The sequence below is a fragment of the Mesoplodon bidens genome (assembly GCF_964165515.1).
Source record: "Mesoplodon bidens genome assembly, chromosome: 10".
In the NCBI taxonomy this organism is placed as follows: domain Eukaryota; kingdom Metazoa; phylum Chordata; class Mammalia; order Artiodactyla; family Ziphiidae; genus Mesoplodon; species Mesoplodon bidens.
In genome coordinates, this window is record NC_138172.1 from 37,969,336 (window position 1) to 37,975,971 (window position 6,636).

The following is a 6,636-nucleotide window of genomic DNA, read 5'->3' on the forward strand; positions in this document are numbered from 1 at the left end:
TGTAATAAATGAGTGAAGGAATCAAGTTTTCAGCAGGATATTGTTTAAGACTGGTGGCCATCAAAATTAGCCCATAACCAAACAGATCTTGTAGTAACATACAAGAAATGTGGACAACATCATCTTTTTCTCCTAAATGGAAGTTAATCAACCATTTTTTAACATAAGCAAACTCCATAATGATGACTCCCCTATCACCTTTGGCAGTTGAGACTGGCCCTCTACAAAGCTCAATGAGCTACATATACTTCATATCTTCCCTCTTCGTTTTCTGCTGCCTGGAGAATCAGACAGCAGCATTTATGGAGTCAGCCAGTCTGATGACTCAGCTCATAAAACAATGTGTGGCCACAAAGATGATGTTTATCCAGGATGGGGGCTCTCGTGACTGAAGTCAGCAAGCAGTAGGCAAGTGGTACGTGATGCTCATTCTCCCAAGAGCTTTTGGCCATGGTGCCAGAGCAGAACTCACTTCCCTCTCCCATCAGTTGATCTCATCTGGTGCTCTGTCCAAGCAGAATGATGGAAAAAATTCAGAGAAATGCAGTGGGTATTGAGGCAAGTCCAAGTGACATGCAGGTGATAGTAGTGACATTCTGCTTTCTTTTCATCAGGAGGTGCTGCATCTAGAGCTTATGCCCTTCTGTAGCACAGGGACAGGTGGATAGGAGGCTCAGAACACATTATCCAGCTCTGCCCTGCTGGGTTTATCTAGGAATGGGTCTGCTCTGGTTAACAAAGCATCTACAGAGCTGGTTTCCTTCATGGCAGAAAGACACCCAAGTTAGTCTCACGTCACCACCACCTCTTATGTTCCCCCAAACCAACACTTTTTAGGAAACCTTCTCTCAGGAGGTAACACTGGAATAAAGGGCTAACAGAATAGGTTAACATAGAGATGGCCGACAAAGATAGGGCCCTTTCAGGTGAAGAGGTGAAGAGACTGGTGAAGAGACTAAGATATTATTAGTATTTTCCTTTAAATTTTGTTACATCTGAATATCTTTGCAGTGGGGAGGGGATAGGGAAGAGTGTGAAAAAGAGACAGATTAAACAATGCAATGTTTCATTATTTTCCCTAAAAGACAAACTTTAACCATCTGTTCCTATTTTACCAACCCATTCAAAATATTATTAAAATGCAGATTCCTTGCAGTTAGCCAGGGTCTTTCAAATGAGAAGTGACCAAAGCTTCCCTGATTTCAACCTCTGGAGACTGACATGGCACTTCCGGATGGGCTGTAGCTATCGAGCCCCACCACAGGAAGCACCTCCGGATATGTCACAGGCTCCTCAGCACCTCTTCTGCCCACTCAAGACTGTGAGCCACCTGAAAACAGTCTTTTTTTTTTTTTTTTTTGGCTTCCTCAGTGCCTTACACACAGGATCTGACACACAGTAGGTAAATATTGCTTGAATGAATGCATTAGTGAATAAGTGTTTTTTCCAGAAATATAAATCTTTGTTCCAATATGGTTTTTGTTTGTTTGTTGTTTGTTTCTGGTGAGGAAAGTAAAAGGAGACAGAATCAAAAACAAGATACCCCCGGGAGGAGGAGCAAGTTGATAGAAGCTTGGCATCACTTAGTTCACCTTTCCCTTTGAGGGGAAATAACTGTGCTCTTGAATTTCTGCACTAAGTCACCAAGGAGGACTTGAAATTAAAAACCTTGGGGAGTAATTAGCAACAAAACGTTCTAATGTCAAGAAGTGAATTTTACGGGACCGTATTTGTAATATTAATTGGACTTCTGTGGAGCCAAAGGGTGAAATTATTGCTCCAATACGAATAGGCCCAAAAGAGAAAAACAGCCCACAATAGCACAGATATTGCAAATCAGGACAGAGGTAATTTCTCTACATTTAAAAAGCAACCAACTGCAATGCCTTTACCATTTCGCTTGAGTTAAGCGCAAAACAAAGCTTGTTTGTTTGATGTAGCACCACCTACCCCATCTCTGAACTGCTGTGGGGCTGGGGCTAGAAAGGGAAATCAGACTTTGTTCCCACCAGCTCCTCATACGTTTCACCTCGAAGTATGGGAAATTTTAATCATTCATCCACCAAATATTTATTGAGCACCTATTATGGAACAGGTCCAGAGCAGAAGATGTTCAGTCTTTCCCGTCACAGAGTTTAACCGTCTAGTTGGGGGGAAGAAACACTGAACCAATTATTGCACAAATGAATCTCTAATTAGAGACATTAAGTACTAGGACAGAAGAGCACACTTACAAAGGGAGCATCCACCAAGGAAATTGACCTGGCTTGATAAGTCAGGGAAGACTTCCTGGAGGAAATGATGTTTAAACTGGAACCTGACAATTCAGACGAATCAGCCAAGTAAAGTAGGAGAGAATGTGCTCTAGGCAGAGGGAGCAGCATTTGGGGAGGTAGGTCAGGTGAGGAAGGAGTTCGATGTCTCTGAAGAATGGAAAGGCCAGTGTGACCAGGATGTGATGAGTGAGCAAGCAAATAAGTGGAGAGTGGGGAGAGATGTGGCTAGAGTGAGAGGCAGGGCCAGGCCTTGGGACCTTGCTGGGCCCCATGACATTGGGGTGCCAACCGTTGCCAGGCCTTGGGTCAGAAGCAGAGATGAAAGATGTAAGATCCCTCAAGGAGATCCTGGGCTTATTGGGGGGAAAACCTAGGCAAAGGCCCACCCCCTTGAGCGCTGGGCTCAGAGGCACCACTGTGTATTCCCAATCCTCTGAGTACCCGACAGAGAATGTGCAGAACCACTCCCCACCCAGGACCACTCCAGGCTTCCCTCTCCTCTTTGAGCCAATCCTTCCTTAATTCTCAAGGTGGCACACCTGAGCGGAGGCTCAGCTCTCATCTCCCAGGCTCAAAGGGGAAGAGTAACTTACCTCCTACAGAGCCACCCCCCAGAGTCTAGGAGGGGTCCCACAGCTTCAACTGCAACCTCAACAGTTTGCTTGTCCCCCACAGCCCTGCCTATGCTGAGGGTCTAGGGAAAGAATATCACCAAACATTCCAAGAAGCAACTGGCCCTGAATCTGATCAGGGACCACTTCTAATCTCTTTCTTGAGGAACATTTAGAAGAGGACGCAAAAACAAAAACAAAAACCCTCTAAAGAACTCTCTCCTGAGAGCACACCTTGAATGAGTACTCAGAACGTGCAAGATCCTGACCCAGAAAGCAGCAGCACCAATACTCACCGTGTTGCCACTGAAAATGAAAAACTCTAAGAGATGGAGACTATTTTGTTCTCCAATTAGCACTGAAGGTGATGGATAAGAATTTCATATGCAGTCATGAATTATGAACGATCATGGAATTGACTCGGACCCGGAAAACTGCCATGCCAAGAGCCAAGGCAATTTTTCCCTGTCACCAGGTGGCCCCTGACAAAACCACAACCCACACTGAGCCTGCCCCAACCCCAGCCCTAACCTGTCACTCGAGGCTGCTGCCAGCCCTTGAGCTTTTTCAAGTTGTAAGTGACCAAGCAACAGCAAATAGAGTTTAATGGGTTCACATTCGGCTCCAGACACTTCCCAGCTGGGTGACCCCAGTTTCCTCCTCTGTCAAGTGGGAATAATAACGGCTTCTATATCAGGGACACTTATGAGGATAATGCGTGGGAAGCTTTCAACACAGAGCCTACCAGAGGGTAATTGTTCACTCAACACTGAAACCTTGCTCCTACCCCATCAGCTCAGATTGCTTCCTGGAAACGCTGGGTCTCCTTGCATTTGTGGAACCTACTTCTTCTCCAAGCCAGCCTGTAAGAGCTGATTCCATCCAGCTGGGCTGGCCTCCTGCATCCGCCTCTCACCAGCCAGCACTTGGCTCAGCCCCAGCCCCTTCTCTCTCTTTAACACCAAAAGGTATTGATTTCCCTGAGCTATTTCCATAATGCACCACACTTGAGAACTGCATATCCTGTCAGTTCTCCTCCATGACCATCATACCCCCTGCTCATAGCCAGTTTCCCTAGAGCCTCAGCTGCCAAGGCTAAGGTATGTTTGATTTTGCATTAGTTTAAAGGTCAAACATGAATCCCTCCCCATTATTGTACTGTGTCTTGTCACACAGACTCTCTGTTTCATGCATTAGTCACAGTTTTGCTATCAAATTAAATATTCCTCGGTGGTTATTTTTAGAGAAGTTTTTTTCTAACTCTACATGGTGCAGTGATGTGTGTGCACCCACAGTTCTGGAATCCAAGCATCATCAGGTGGGCTCCAAATTGTGTGAGGGCTCAAATTCTTTTAGAAAACAGTAGCCAATGGAGCCGTGGTTTGTAACCTGACTATGTTCATGGAATCCCCTGCCCAGCTGAAAATAATTAAACCCCCAGACCTTGGACAATCCAATCATTCATCAATCAGTCCAGTAAACATCCAAAGGAGACTCTTAGCACAACTGTGAGTTAAGCAAAGCATGTCTGTGCCATCCCAACTACTTGTTTGGCTCTCTACTCATTCCTACTATAAGGACACCAAGAGTAATTGCACTTCCATGCCCTGTACCTCCATGGAAGCCTGCCCTCAGGAAAGGGCCTGTTACCCTCTTGACCAAGGCCTGAGTGAATGACAGTGGTTACATCCCTGCCCACTCCCATAGGGTCTCCATCGACTCAGGCCAGCTTTGATAGAGAAATGAGGCCCTCAGAATGAATTTCAAACTTTGCTGGGGTGTGTGTAAAGGGAGGAGGAGGGGCTTGCTAAAAGCAAGTCCTCTTCACCCACTGGAAGGCGCCGCAAGGATAAGAAGTTATGCATACCTTAGCCTTGAGGAGTTCATGCAGTTGAAGCAACAAAATCCACCAAAAGTGTCTAGAAAATAATTCAAGACAAGACTTAGCACTTCTCCCTGGGAATGGACTGTGGGGGAGGGGTGGATTTCTCACTTCCTTCCATGTGTGGGTCCCCACTGGCTGTGATACCCCAGTCCTCACTCACCCAGGGCAAGTGAGACTGGGGAACAGGGAAGAGGTCAGCCTAGTTCTGGGCTCAGTTCACAGGCCCATTTGTCCTCACACTAAGCTGCTTCCTCCCCCCAGCTTTCATTAGTGAAGAAGGTGATACTTTGGCCTCCATCTGGGTTTTTATTTCTCGAGTTCTTCAGAAGCTGGGTGGGGGACAAGGGACTACTTATTGAGGACCCTCTGAAAGAGCCCCTGTAGACTATAAATGCTACAGACATTCAGAGGCAGGGGGTCCAAGTAGACCAGAAAAATCCAGGAAGCCTCAGCTAAGGAGGCAAGATCACAGAGGATGAGTCTGATTGAATACGGCTCAGGAGTAAAGGGGGGGGCACTCTTTTTTTTTTAAATAAATTTATTTGTTTTATTTATTTATTTTTTGGCTGAGTTTGGTCTTCGTTGCTGCGTACGGGCTTTCTCTAGTTGCAGTGAGCATGGGCTACTCTTCGTTGCGGTGTCTGGGCTTCTCATTGCGGTGGCTTCTCTTGTTGCGGAGCACGGGCTCTAGGCACGCGGGCTTCAGTAGTTGCGGCACACAGGCTCAGTAGTTGTGGCTCATGGGCTCTAGAGTGCAGGCTCCATAGTTGTGGCGCACGGGCTTAGCTGCTCCACGGCATGTGGGATCTTCCCGGACCAGGGATTGAAACCGTGTCCCCGCATTGGCAGGCGGATTCTCAACCACTGCACCACCAGGGATTATTCCATGGTTCCCTGATGTGGGGATGTGGGTCTGGCCTGGGGAGTGGCAGTGAAAACTGGGCAGCAGGAACTATGTGAGACCCTCAGGAGGAAGAATGTAACTGTGAAAACTGGTTGGGGCGGTGGGGGGAGGGTGCGTGGGGTGGGGTGGGGGGAGGAGGGATAGTCCAGGAAGACACTAAGGATTGCTGCAGTGGGCAGGGATGGCTCTGGCAGGGCCTGGAGAGCCATTCAGAGAGCCCACCTGGTAAAGTACAAGCGTGGATCCATTGATAGGATCTGCTCCCTCCTGTGAGGGGAAATAGAGCCAGTAAGTGAACGTATAGGAAAATGAGCATCTTCTCTAACCATCAAGAAAGACAGCTTGAAGCTACAATGAGACCCCTTCTTTGGCCCAACAAATAAAAAGAATATTTTTAAATGACAGTGTTTAGGCAGTTAGGAATATGAGAGTAGCCTGCCTCATGTAGTGTTTCTCAGTGGGGTGGGTCTAGCTGACACCCGACCAGCAATATGGCAAGTGGGTATCACAAACTCCAATAATGTTAGTTCTATGAAAAATGGATCTAGGGAAAGCTCCACACACATAGATATACAATGCAATACTGTCTCTAAATATTGGAAGTAACCCAAATGACCACCAGTAGAGGATGAACTAATTGAACATGGGGCATTAGCACATATAATTTTATGCAACCAATAACAACAACGAAAGCTATATATCAACATGGAAACTGTCTATTATGTAACATTCAGTGAAAAATAAGCAGGCCCAAAACTCTGTTCACAGCATGGTTATAATTATGTAAGAACAATTGCATATAGAAACAAACCAGAGTAAAATATACCAAGAAGTTAACCTTTCCCTCTTTTCTGCAATTTCCCAGTGCATATGTGTTGCTTTTATGACAAACAGACCTGTATAAAGAGTGCAGCTTTCTCAGGAAAATAATACACATGGAGCTGGGCAGCACTCTCGAGT